Consider the following 14,848-nt stretch of genomic DNA (forward strand, 5'->3'; position numbering starts at 1 on the left):
GGACGCGGCAAGACGCGTCCTGCCGGCTCCTCCGAGATTGGGGCCTGGGGGCTTACACTACGAGACATTTCAGTCCCACAGCCCTGCAGCAGTTATTAGGCACGTTTGCCTAGCCGCCTGGCTCTTTAATACTTACATGTTCGTGGCAGATGTCCCTTATACAATAAAAGACATCCAGCCATTAATCACGCCTCCTGTCATCTGTGCAAGAGTTTACTACATAAATTGGCGACGAGGATCACCACTGCAACCCACGTGGGAACATGCAAGGAGCGACGCCGCCACCCCCCTTCCTGCAAACTCCAGGTAGACCTGCCATCCGTGGCCGCAATGGCAACCCCTTTTCACGACGTATGTAGAGGTGCTAGGTGGGGCAGGATTTTCAGCGGCACGGCGTAGGGCTATGTTACTTAATGCCCTGGGAGTGGAAGGGCAGAGGGTGTTTGAGAGTCTCACCCCGATCCCGGTGGCAGGGGACAACGATGACGTCTTTAAGGAGGCAGTTAGGAGAATAGTGAAGAGATTTGCCAGTAAAGAAAACACGGTGTTGCATAGAATACGCTTTTACACCCGCAGACAAGAAATATCTGAACCAGTCGACGACTACGTCACCAAGCTGCGGGAACTGGCGGCGCTGTGCAGTTTCGGCAACAATGCTGAGAGCCTCATCTGCGATATGTTGACAGTCCACACCAACAGCAGAAAAGTACAAGATAAATTCATTGTGGAGAAAGAATTACAACTAGAGAAGGCGATCGAAATTGCCAGAGCGGTCGAAGAAACAGCGGGAAGACCAAAAGAACTCATGGGAACCCAGAGTTCTGCTGAAATCCAAGCAGTCGCATTCCACTCAAAGAAAGAAAGACAGACACCAGACACGAGAGAGGGGAGAGGAGGTAAGAAAGAACCTCTGAAATGCCACAGGTGCACCAGCACGAAACACCTGGCGTTCGATAGGGAGTGCCCAGCCAGAGACAAAGAGTGCTCCATCTGCAAACGCATTGGCCATTTCTCGTTGGTGTGTCGGTGGAGAAACAAGAAAGTTACCAGTGTAAATACGGATCACAACAGGGAGCGAGAATCGTCCTCAGAAGATGAGGGGAGACCCACAGTCATTATGGTAAACAGCACAAGGGCAAGAAGAGAAAAGCCCCATTGCACAATCAAAATTGACGGTCGAGAAACAAGAGTTATGGCGGACTCTGGTTCGGACCTCACCATAATACCCTACGGACATACAAGGAAATGGTGGGAAAAGAAAAGGTCCAAGTTCTCACCACACGACACAAACCCACAGTTTTTGGTGGGGCGTCAGTTGAACTACTGGGATATATCAAAGGGAAAGTGGAGTTTAAAGGAAGAGAAACCACCACCAGAGTTTATTTCAGCCACGAAGGCCCAGCAGTACTGGGATGGGACGACCAAGACAAGCTAAAAATCAAACTGGACCCCAGCACAGAAGACAAGGTACTGTCTGTCTGCGCGAGGAATGGGCCCATTGTCAAGAGTGACTACCCAAAACTTTTCTCGGAGGAGCCGGGTCACATCAAGGGCTTTGTCCATAAAATAATGCTAAAAAAGAATGCCGTCCCAGTCAAACATCGAGTGAGGCCAGTGCCAGCAACCGCAAGAGACACTCTCAGGAATCAATTGGACAAAATGAGAGCGGAGGGTGTCATTGAAGAAGTTGAAGCATCAGAATGGCTGAGCCCAGTCGTGCTTATAAAGAAACGGAACTCACAAGAGCTAAGGGTGTGTATTGACTTTCGCAGTTTAAACTTAGAGGTCATCACTGACAACTACCCACTACCGAGCATAAATGAACTCATTCTGTTGATGAAGGAAGCCAAAATGTTCTCAAAACTGGATATGAGAAACGCATATCACCAAATACAATTGCATGAAGAGTCGAAACCCCTCACAGCTTTCATCACACCGTTTGGCACCTATCAGTTCACCAAGATGCCATTCGGCTTATCGTCGGCAGCATCAGCTTTTCAACGCATGATGGATGTCTTGCTACGAAAGGTCAAAAATGTCACGTATTTCCAGGACGACATCCTTGTGTACGCAGGGGATGAACAAACTCACGATGCCACATTGAGAACTGTCCTGATCAAGCTGCAAGAAGCAGGGGTGAGGCTACGCCATGAAAAATGCGTATTCAAAGCGAAAGAAGTCGAATACTTGGGGTACAAAATCTCAGAAAAAGGGATCAGTCCCAAACAAAATTTGATGCATGCAATCATAAAAGCACCGGAACCCACCAGCAAAGACGAAGTAAGATCATTTCTTGGACTGGCGGAGTATTACGCAAAATTTATCCCCAAGTTCTCAGAAACCTCAGCACCACTCCGTGACCTCCTCAAAAAAGGTTTGGAATATTTGTGGCAAGAACCCCAGAAGAAGGCGGTTGAAAGTATAAAACGGCACATCATGGAAGCGCTGTGTCTACAGCCATTTAACCCAGAGTGGGATACAGTCATCACCACGGATGCCAGTGCATACGGACTAGGAGCAGTTCTTACGCAGAAGAAGGGGGACACGGAGCATGTGGTAGCCTTTGCCTCGAAGGCCTTGTCCTCGGCAGAACAGAACTACTCTACCATAGAAAAGGAAATGTTGGCATGTGCATGGGCGGTAGAACATTTTAGAACATATGTGTGGGGCACGAAATTCAAATTGGTGACAGACCACAAACCCCTCATCCACATGCTCAGCCCGGGAGGTACTAAAGTGTCCACACCCAGATTGGCACACATTGCAGCAAAACTACAGGAGTACACGTTTGAAGTGCAGCACATCTCAGGATGGAAGAATTTGCAGGCAGACTGCATGTCAAGATTGCCAGAAGGTAAAGACAAGGCCACCACGTTTCTACAAAGAGAATGCATCGTGGCATCCATCACCGATATAAAAGCACCTGATTATATGGAACTCAGCGAGAAACACTGGTTGGAGGAAGACGTAAAAGACCCGGCTATGGCGAAAATCCGTGAGTGGATCAAGGAAGGGTGGCCAGGTGAAAAAACGATGCCAGAAGGCATGAGACCCTATTGGAAGGTGGCCGAAGAGATATCTGAAACGGACGGAATAATAATGAAGACAGAACAGATAATCCCACCCGTAGGCATGAGGAGCACCATTCTATGCAGAGCCCACGCTGGTCACCTGGGAAACACGATGACCCGTCGCAGAGTCCGGGAGGCCTACTGGTGGCCGTCCATGGACCAAGAGATTCGCACCATGATAGAGCGGTGTCATGAGTGCCTCAATAGCGACAAAAGATTGAAACTCAGACAGGCACTTCTAATTCCCACAGAAGTACCAGAAGCGGTGTGGTCAAAAGTGGGCATAGACTTTATTTATTTATTTATTTATTTATTTTGTAGTGGGCATAGACTTTATAGGACCTCTGGAAGCGATGGCACCAGAACATCGGTACGTCATAGTGCTGGTTGAATACCTATCCAAGTGGGTCGAGGCTGAGTTCGTCCCAAACATTACCACCGCGATTGTAATTGAAGTCCTCACTGAAATTTTTCAAAGGGAAGGCCTCCCCAAGGAAGTAGTAACGGACAATGGGGTACAACTGATCTCATGGGACATGGAACAATTCCTGAGAAAGCACAATATAGGCCAAAAGAAGGCGGCCTTGTATCATCCCCAAGCCAATGGGCTTGTTGAAAGGGCCAACAGGTTCATTAAGGGAGCAATCCAACTAGCCACGGCCTCTGGAATGGACCCCCTAAAAACCACTAAGGAGGCCATAGCGGCCCACAAACTCACTCCAAACGGAATCACGCAAATATCCCCGTTTCAAATGTTGAGAGGGAGGAGTGCAGCCTCCACGCTCATACCACCATGGTTATCCAAAGTAAGAGAAGATGAAGCAGTGGACATGTCATAAGTGGTGTGGAGAATTGAAAACAGCAAGGCACGCATGAAAACGTGGAGTGACCAAAGAAGAAGAACCAAGCAAGCGTCAGGCATTGGAGGGGGAGATTGGGTCAAAATAAGACTACCAAAAAAAGACCAAATCACGGGCTCTCGGTTCAGCAGACCCACCAAAGTGATTCACAGGGGAACAAACCATGTCCGCACCGAGGATGGGAGCATATGGAATCTGGAAAGAGTAGCCCTATATCAGAAGAGACAAGAAAGAGCAAGAACCCCGGAGATATCACATGCTGAAGAAGGAATAGACAATGAGCGAAGGGAAGAACGTGAGCCCGAGAGAAGCTACAGAGAAAGGGAAGAAACAGAGATGGAACCGAATCACCCATGCCAGAACCAGAACAGGAGCAACAGGAAGATCGCACTGGAAAGGGTGACCGACCTAGAAGAGAGCACAGAAGACCGGTGAGATACAGTGACTATGTTTTGCAATGAACTTCCTTTGCCTCACCAAAGGGAGGTGTGTAGAGATATCGCGAGAGTTACCAACTCTCGCGAGATCTCGCCACGGCAGCGAGGACCGCCCCCGCGCGCTTCGCGCACATTACGGGAGCAGCAGAGGACGCGGCAAGACGCGTCCTGCCGGCTCCTCCGAGATTGCGGCCTGGGGGCTTACACTACGAGACATTTCAGTCCCACAGCCCTGCAGCAGTTATTAGGCACGTTTGCCTAGCCGCCTGGCTCTTTAATACTTACATCTTCGCGGCAGATGTCCCTTATACAATAAAAGACATCCAGCCATTAATCACGCCTCCTGTCATCTGTGCAAGAGTTTACTACACCCTGATCTATCCTCCAGGGCTATCCTATGGATTATCAATACAGCACTCATTACACCCAATATGGCCACTGCAAGATTTACTGCGTCTTTAGATGCACGTGTTAGCATCTGGGACATGTGGCACATCGTTTCAGGAAGCAATATGGCTGCACGCCGAGGAACAAATAGGCGTCAGATCACAGTGGCGGCGGTAGCAGTAGACGCTATGCTGTCGGAATCCCGGTGAGCGCGGCATGTTGAAGGTATAGAAATGTGGTTGTTTGCTATGTTCGAGCTTGCATTTTGACGTCCATCTATTTTTCGGAGTCCTAGGAGTGTTCGTCTGGTTTCTAGACAACTGTTTGGTGAAGCCGAGGCTGAGGCCAAGGAAGAGTGGAATTAGTCTAGTGGATATATTCGAGGGACACATCATGTCTCATGTTTAACCTCTAATGGTGTGCACAGTGTTCTACGGGTCCCATGGTAATGACTGTTCATTTTCAGGTGTCTTGAGGTGGTGGCCCGTTATACAAGGAAGAGTGGATTTGAGTTTGGTGTGCTTATTTGTGTTTTTTTCTAGCAGTGGTGCAACTGAGGTGGAGAAATGAGACTCATTGATTGTCAGGACCTTGGGTTTTCGAATGGTTTACCATTGCCAATAGGCATAGCCACGAAAAGTGCCTTTCAGGTTAGAACTAAGTTTCTTGTGAAGGATAAAACTGTCACTGCAAGCACTTTATGGGGGTGATGATTTTGCTATAAATATTCAAAATAAATTGAATACATTTGGTTCCCTATGGTTTGTTTTGCAGGCCATTTAAAGTACTCCCTTGTGATTAATGGAGTCTAGCCTTGAGGAAGGCTATGTCGTTTTGAATAATTAGCCACGAGGCCGAAACTCAAGTAGGCTATAACGCAAAATGTGCTGACGAATTTTACCAGTAATTGGATACTGTTGAATTAACTTTTAGGCCTACGGGCCAAACGAATAGCCGCTAGGCATCTGTTGAAATAGTGGCACATGGTTGAATATATTTAGGGTGCTGAACAGCAATTAGTAACGGTCCAAAAGCTTTTGCATTTGTTGCACCTATTGCTATGTTTTGCACATTATATCTAGTGCAAAAATAGTTTATACATGGTTGATATTGTATTTTGTGGTATGTGTGTTGTGATGCATGATTTATGAGATTTTTATTGCAGGTTTGATTTTTAATAATTAATTGTTGTACATGTTAGTATGGTTGAAGTTTTTCACTGAATAAGGAAATGTTGATGCATTAAATAAAAAAAATATATTGTGTAAAAAATCTTTTTGAATTAATTGAAAATGCAATAGGCTAATGAAAGATTTTTTGACTGTGCACAGGACCATTTGTTTGTGTTCCCATTTGGACTACTTTCGTTTTATGTATTTATTTGCATATGGTTAAAAATACAAACGTATGCAAAAATGAAAAACTAAAAACCCTGCTAAAAACTTTGTTATATTACAATTCAATTCAAATCAATTAATGTCAGTTCACATTAAATCAATAAACACACAAATCATCAAACATTACATTACATTAGATATCAAAACATTTAAAGAATATGAAAGAAAACTTCATTCCGTTTCACACAATTCAAGTTCCAAACATTTTAAAATTGATACATTCAATGATGTCTCACAGCTATTTAAAATCTTGGCCCAAAACCACCCAGTGTTTATCATGTCTACATCTGGGACAAAGCACTGAAAAAGCTTAAGATGGGTTTCAACCAAAGCCAAGCATTCTAACAGAAGATGGTGACTTGTTTCAATATGTACAGAACAATGCCTACATACCTTTAAAGGCCGCTCAATACCTTGTCTTGAGCCTATAACTTCCCTTGTAGGAATTATGTTCACTTTGAAACATGACATTTCACCGCAATGGTTCCTTGATTGGTGTTGTTTCGAGTAAAAGGGCATATTGTTAAGTGCTCTTATTTCATATTTAAAGTTGTAAAATATGATACCCCAATACAGACTCTCGATTCCTAATCCAATCAAGTTCAAAAACAGATTTCTTATTGTCAACATAGACTGCTACCAGTTTATCAAGGTTGAGATCGTAATCGGCTAATAGTTTTGTATATATTTGGAACCATTTTGTCAAACCTGTAGAAGAGATACAAAATAACACTCTGCGCAACTCTGCCAATATACAATTCGTAGGTGGAAGTAAAAAAGATCTTAACAGTTGCAGCTGCTTCCAATCAACCCATGCTTGCAATAAAACCAAACCTGATAACAGACATTGGCATCCCCTTTCGTAGTGGGAGTAGCTTTTTCCACACCAATGATTCCACTCTGTCCTAGCTATTCGGCAGTAAACTTGATTCCAATCCATACAACAGGAGTGGAACCATTTTTTGTTGGTAATATTTAATCATAGGGAATAGCTGAGAACCTGCCAAACCTCCTATCAAACACTAAAATGTCAGAGGTGTTTGTTCAATCTAATTTTTTTAATCATCCGATCACAATCATTTTGGTTTGATCTCTTAGGACTAATGTCAATCCCCAGATATTTAAAAGTTTGTACAACTTCCAATCGTTCCTTTGCTAAAGATGACTTAAATTTAGGCTTGTTCTTATTGGCATAATTTAGCACTAGAATTTTTGATTTGTTAACATTCAGTTGCAAGCCCAGCGCTGCAAAGTATTCGTTGGTCGCTGTTAATGCCCTTTGAATGGTGATAGGTGTCAGATCAAATAAAACTATATCATCAGCATACGACAGATAATTTACTGGCAGGTTCCTTAGCGTGGGGGAACATTTCTGACATGTTTAAAGGTTTTTCCCAAATCACATGTATATAAGCTGTATAGGAATGGGGCCAGCACACAGACCTGGCGCAGCCCACAGCGACTATACACCCACCTTGTATAATTTCCTTGTTGGTCCAAAGGCACCCTCACCTTGGTGTCAGTGTGTAACGCTATCAGAATGTCTTCCAAGGCCATTAATCATTCCATCTCCCTTAGTTTTCCCACAGGCTTTGCCGATTTACTCAGTCAAATGCCTGTGAGATGTCCAAAAAAGCGCAATAGAGCACCCTTTTTCTTGTTTGACCTGCCTTTGCAGGAGATTGATTACAAAACTGTTGTGTGTGGTGTTCAGTCCCAGTCGAAAACCAGACTGAAGTTTATCAATAATCTTATTCCTATTTGCCCACACCTGTAGTTGGTCCAAAATAATGTCCCCAAAAATCTTGCTAGAAGCATCAAGGAGGGAGATGGGGCGATAGTTAGAAGGGATGGCCCTATCTCTCTTCTTGTAAATTACAACAATGTTAGATTTTTTCCAGGAAGATGGGAGGGTTTTGGTCTTTACAATTTCACAAAATAGAACATATAAGAGGGCTGCCCAAAGGTTTGGTTTGACTTAAGTGTGGCATTTGCCAAACCGTCCGGACCCATAGCATTTGAAGCTTTACTTTTCTTAATAGCTGCCCTTATCTCCAGTACATCAATCTTAACCTATTCCGACCAGTTGCTATTAAGCGCAGGCATACCCTCCACCCCCTTGTTTGCACGATACAGAGTGGAGAGATGTGTCTTCCATACACTTGAGGTGATAGGCTGACATTGCAAAAAGCATTGCTGCAGTGGTTCTTTAAACAATCTCCAGAAGGTAGCCGAGTTGGTACGAATAATATAGTAGAGCATTGATTCTACCTCACTGATATAAAGCAAAAACCAATTACACTTTAAACACATTTTTTATCCTTAAGTCTCAATGTCTTTACTTTTTCCTTGTTATCGGAGCAAAGATTTCTTAACTGTCTCAGAATTTTTGTTAAAATCCCTCTTTTTTTCAGCCAGCAGAATATCATACTTATGCCTATGGCCTTGGTTCTTTTTAGTGTGATTGCCAGTCCCCCCGTTTCAGTGTTATAGGTTACCCAAGGCTCTTTGAGTGCCCTGTCACAAGTGGCTGGGTTAGAGGAATCACCTTCTTCATTTGAACCCATGTAAAAAATACAATTATTAAAATGATGTGATACTGCTGGTTTCCAAACTAATGCATGATTCCCAAGTTTGCCTCTACCACCACTCAGCAATTTGTATTTTGGGTATCGATTTTACTTTGTTTCATGGTCAAAATAAGCATGTGATGATCGCTGGATTTTAATGGTTTCACTTTTAAATGATAACATTTCCAAAATCGAGATTTGAATAAAAATATGAGTGGATTTAGAGAGGCCGTTTACCCAAGTGAATTTGGGGGGGTTATCTTCCCATAGGTTTCCATTGGCTGTGATTAGGTCCCAGTTGTTCAATTCAGCTCTTATTTGCCTCCCTCTTTTCTTAGCATTGAAGAAGCCCCAAGCCTGTTCTTTTCATATTACCATTTGAGATCCAAACATTCGCTATTAAAGTCACCCAATATAATCATCTCAGCGTCCTCTTTTTCTAAAACGTTTTCCACAAAAGCAGAGAGCGCTTTCAAAAATGTTTCGATCCCAACAGATTTCAGATTTAAGTACACATTATAGATATGGCAGCACAAATTAGACACTATTCCGCAATCGTCCTCCACCCGTAATACTTGGATATCCCTCCTGAGTGTTTCAATGTTGGACATCTTTAGGACAATGCCTTTTTTCACAGCTCACAGGAGACCCCCCCACTCGGTGGCCCAGCGCTCCCTGAATAGCATCCACTGTTAAAACCACATAACCATCTATTTTTGGGCATGCAGTTAGCCATGACTCCTGGAAGCATAACAAAGAACATTGAGGCATTGAAGAAAAGGCTGTCGCTAAAAATGTGTGTCTTCTGCAGTTCCACAAGGCCAAGCAAAGGTGTCCCAATCATGGGCTAAAATTTAGCTGATTTCCCCCTCCATGCAAAGCAGACACAACCGTGGACCAGTCATACAGAGCTGATGGTCTTGTTGGGTTTTCATCAATAATTCTTCGCTTACTTAGGTCTTGCGTGTTTATAACTACTGAAAGTGGGTTTGAAAAAACAGGTCTTGAATAGGCAAGAAAGCTCGGTGGGCTGAGCTGAAGAACACTCTTTTAGCAAAGGCTTTGGGTCTATTAAAGTCTGCAGCATGTCATACTCCAAAGTTAAGAAAGACTCCAGCTCTGATTAAACCAGAGCCCTGATCATTTGTGAAGAGAAGTAGAGTTTTGCCATATTCAGTCTGCCCCTCACTGGAAATTGGACCAACGCTATGTCACCAGAGATCAGTCCCAGGCTTAGAATTTCCAAAAACAATGCCAACATTTGGGGGCGATTTAATGGCAATGAGTTCCTGTTTGAAAACACCTCAGTCAAGACCAGTCTATACTCCTCCGGAAGAATTTCCCTTTCCCTTTGATTTTTACTTTCGAAGTAGTTTGGCTTTGGCTCTGGCTCATGGCGTAATGGCGGGCGTGAATCGCCCCCTTTTTCTTTTCCTCTGTTATACATTGAGTTGCCCATGCCTGGATAACTCAGTCGCTCAATTGGTCGGACCTGTGGTTCAGCTGGGGCCCTCAGCCCACTTAGCACTGACTCAGGTATGTTGTATCCCCTATCAGGAGTGTCCTCTTGATTTGAGTCGACCTTGTTTGTCAAACACAATCTTTGCCTTCTCTCCTCTAATGTGAGAAAAGAGGGCTGTCATTGATCTTTTTGATCGCTTAGTCGTTTTTCCAAGTGGTCCAGTACGATCAACGGTATGCGTAGGCATTCTGTTTCTGCATATTGCAAATCGACATCCTTATGTTTGGGTGGAAGAACTTTGTTTGCGGGACAGTTCACCTTGGCTAAGTGTGTTGTTAATGGCAGCTTGGGCCCAAGTCCCTGTGGTTGGAATATCGGTGCCAGTTGTTGGACCCTCTTTTGCGAGCTGCTGTGGTCTTTCGCAGAGTTGCTATCCGGCATCTGCATCTCCACCGGCGATCAAGTCAGGGAGTTCACTAGAGCAGAGGTTGGTGAAAAATCCTCTATGCAGGCCAGGCTTAGGTCGTCTGGATCACCCACACCCTCTGTGTCCGAATACACTGCCATTAAGATTCGAGCTGATTTTGCAGAAGGCTCTACAAATGTGTCTATAGGTCCCGGCTTATTTGATTTTGTCTTTGTGTTTCTTGGAAAGATCAAGGATTCCTTACAAGTCAGCTTTTTCGCCTTTCGGTTTTCCAAATTCTCCCTCAGCACCACCTCCTCAATTGTAGGGGATAGCCTTTGGCTCAGTCACAGGTTCCTCATAAAGCTACGAGGCCCACTTCACCCTTGTTTTGAAGAGCTATTTTGATTTTTTGTTTTTGATCTTTCCCAGCACGTTTCCTTTGCCACTGTATTCGTTGCCATATCAGCCATTTGGCGTTGCACAATGCCATTGATTTCATTCTCATTTGATATATGGGGATCGGAGTCAAGGTGCGTACTTACTACTGCCCCCCATGCCCGCCCGGACTGTATTTGGCTGGTGGGTTCAGAGCACTCCTCGATACTCTGTGCTCTTCCATAAATGAATCCTTCTAAGAATGCCAGTTTGGAAGACATTATTGGGCCTCATTACAAGTTCGGCAGTAGCCTTGCCGTTAAAACCGGCAGGCTGCTGCCAAACTTGCATTTTTTTCCGGCCTCTGGCAATGGGGGACATACAGAGCCATTACAACCTTGGCAGACCCTGTATGTCCTCATTGCCAGGGGCCGGAATCCATTACTCCCCATTCCCATTGAGCCCTACTGGGCTCAATGGGAATGGGGAGGTTGGATGCACCGGCACCATTCAGAATGGTGCCGGTGCATTCGATATGTTGTGCTCACGGGTGCCGCTCTGTCCGCCAGGTCAGACCTGGCAGGCAGAAAGGAACCCGCAAGCACAACTCGTAGTTTGCCAGTCCGGGAACTACGGTACCGGCAAGCTTACCGGTACCGTAGTTCCCAGACCGGCAAACTTGTAATGAGGCCCATTGTGGTTAGAAGGGCACATTGCTCGCGAAACTCTTCCGCAATTAGGTTGTACGAGTTCGCCATTTATGAAAGGGTGAAGTTCAGAGCATGGAGGGCAGAGCCTGGTGTAATTGGAGCCTCTTGTATTGTAGTGTGTGTGTGGACAAATCCATCCTCTTCCTGCGAAAATTCCCACATGGAAAGGACTGATAGTGAGGCCATTTGCTTATGGCCCAGAAGCTCCAATGTGAACAGCGAAGGGGATTGAAAAAGGTTTGCACCAATCGCTGATTGATACCCTGGAGAGAAGGAGATTCGCTGTGCTTCTAAGCTTGTCTCTGTTTGGTTAGTCAGAGCACCATTCAAAGAGACCACTTCTTGAACAGTCTCCAAGGAAGCTGCATTTATGTTTCTATTTGTGTTTATGCAGGATAACTGTAAGAGCCCTATGTCTGTCAATGGTGAAGTCGCAGTCGGGGTAGAAGGGGAGGGGGAATTAATTTCAGGTGCAATGGCCGACTGCCCATCTTTCCCATTTCTGGGGGCCATATTTGCGCTATAAAGATGCTTAACCCTGCTCCTTAAGGAATGGATGCTCATTTGCATCCAACAGAGCGGTATAACAGCCCGTTGGAAGAGGACCAAGAGAATATGGGCAATTCCATCAATTAGAGGCCTTTGTGTGTGAGTTGGCTTGCGAAGACTGCAGTAGAGGAGTCAATGAAACTAAGAAGGACAAGCATGCGGTTTAGCCCATTGGGCGCCAACGTTTGCCACCACGGGCCGTTGTAGACCACTTTTGCCAATTTCGTGGTGTATACTTTCAGTCACAAGATACTAATAAATTATGCGTATAACTCACCCGGGCTCTTGAGCTCCTGCCCATTTTGCTCCTCGGGGGATATCTTGCACTGGGCACTTCCACACAACGTGGTAGGGCTTTGGAATTTTAAATATCTTGGCTTCTGAAGGAGCCGCAAGAAGCTGCACTTGGCCTGCAGTCACCCGCCCCCCCACCCACTATTCGTAGTTTCTGTAATGTCAACCATGGGGAACGCCCATAAGGCAGACAAAAAGCTTTCTTTACTGGGCTTTAAAACAGTTGCCTCTTATCAATAAGCAGCAGCTTCTACCTCGCTTTTCCAGGTTTACCAAGTCAGCTGAGTAGAACCTATATGCAATGTGCACAATGGTGCACCACAAGGCTTTCCAAAACGTACTCCCACTCTCCTGCAGCTGGACCCTTGGACTGCACGGCCACATGCACCGCTGAAAGCTCAGAGAACACAGTGGAGAAAAAATGGCTCGAGGAAAGGACCCAAGAAAGTAGGCAAGCACATAAAGCGTGTCAAGCCACACTGATTCACAACTAATGTTACAGCCGCTTCCGACTGTAGGCCTGCTCAGCCTTCCTGTGTGTATCAGTTTTTTCACCACTTCATGGGTCATTTGATCTCTCAGCCCCGGTGGTCACGTAGCTTTCTAAGCCTTTCTTGTATCAGTTTCTTCAACCCTTGATGGGTTATTTGGACTCCAAGACCTGTGTGGGCTTGTGGTTTTCTCATCCTTCCTTTTATCAGTTTCTTCACCTCTTTTGTGTTACACAGATCTTTAGCCATATGTGTGCTCTGCTGTGGCCTCACTGCCCTCCGTCCGCTCTTGATATGAGGTTGTGCACCTTTCTTCCAGAGGGGGTACTCATCCAGGGCTTCGGTATCTCTGTCAGTGCCGTTCTGCGTCTTAGACCTGGCTTCGGTTTGCGTGGTCGCATTTCTCTATGAAGTTTCTCTGTTTCGGGACTGCCAGGCACTGGACGTCACTTCGGCGGGGCATTGATCCACTGCTCCTCGCTTTGCTTGTTTCCATCTCCTTCTGTGATACCTGGCTCTCTTGATTCTGTGCCTTGCACCAAGCGACAGCCTTCCGCAGGCTTCCTAGCCTCTCCGCCCACCATGTTGATGGCGTGGTTCCTCCTTGTTCTTCCTGTGAGGGAGAGACTTCCTCCTCTGTGCGATCATGCATGCTGGCGTTTCTTCCTCTTCGGCTGCTTCTCCCTCAGTATTGAAGTTTGCGGTTCTTTATGTTCCTCCTGGGAACCAACTGTGATAGTGCATTGGTTTTGCTCTCCACAAACAGGCAGCAACAAGTTTTCATGATTCTAGTGCATCTGGCCTACTGTGTTGTTACTGCATATAGCCATCCGTGATTCTAGTGCTTCTGGCCCATTGTGTTACTGCATTTAGCCATCCATGATTCTAGTGCATCTGGCCTACTGTGTTGTTACTGCATTTAGCCATCCATGATTCTAGTGCTTCTGGCCTACTGTGTTGTTACTGCATTTAGCCATCCATGATTCTAGTGCATCTGGCCTACTGTGTTGCTACTGCATTTAGCCATCCTTGAGTCTAGTGCTTCTGGCCTACTGTGTTTTTACTGCATTTAGCCATCCATGATTCTAGTACATCGGGCCTATAGTTTTGTTACGGCATTTAGCTAACCAAGATTTAAAAGATTTTAGCCTACTGTAATATTTAGCGTAACTAGTCAACAGCGTTCTTACCACACTCAGCTTATTGTGCTTTCAGTGCAATCTCAGGATACACTATCCACAGTACCCCCACATCTAGCCTTTGTGATCCTAGTGATTAGTGAGCCACCCTGCCTCACACACCCATCCTCTTATTTGCCCAGTCTCCAACAATGCCAGGCTGGCTATTTATCATCATACTCCCATACTGCCTCATTCCAAGCAACACCCCGGGCACATACAACCACTTTATAGCAGTAAGAAATGGACTGTCCAGGTTGGCATGCCCCAGACACTTTCCCATACCATGCCCTACTCCCTTCCTCCCACAAACAACTTCAACCTGACCACCAACACCACCATCAGAGAGAATACCTCTTCCCAAATAACTACTGAGGCCCTAGCAGCGATACAATCCTACCCTACTGTTGGTACAGATAGAATATCGCACCTTAGATCACGTACCCATCCCTTCTATACGCTCCCTACCACAACACACAGATCATCAGAAATGCCCAACCCCAACTACTTAAAAGCATAAGTAACAAGACACCCAGACAATCCACTATCCCGACTACCAACAAAACTCTGAAGCCCCGTCAACCAGCACAACCAAACCTAAACCCTTATCCACCTTCAAAAGTGCTCTCATTAACGCTCGCTCGCTAGGAGCCCATGC

Source organism: Ambystoma mexicanum, chromosome 9 (genome assembly GCF_040938575.1).
Source record: "Ambystoma mexicanum isolate Mex_15411 chromosome 9, UKY_AmexF1_1, whole genome shotgun sequence".
Classification (NCBI taxonomy): Eukaryota; Metazoa; Chordata; class Amphibia; order Caudata; family Ambystomatidae; genus Ambystoma; species Ambystoma mexicanum.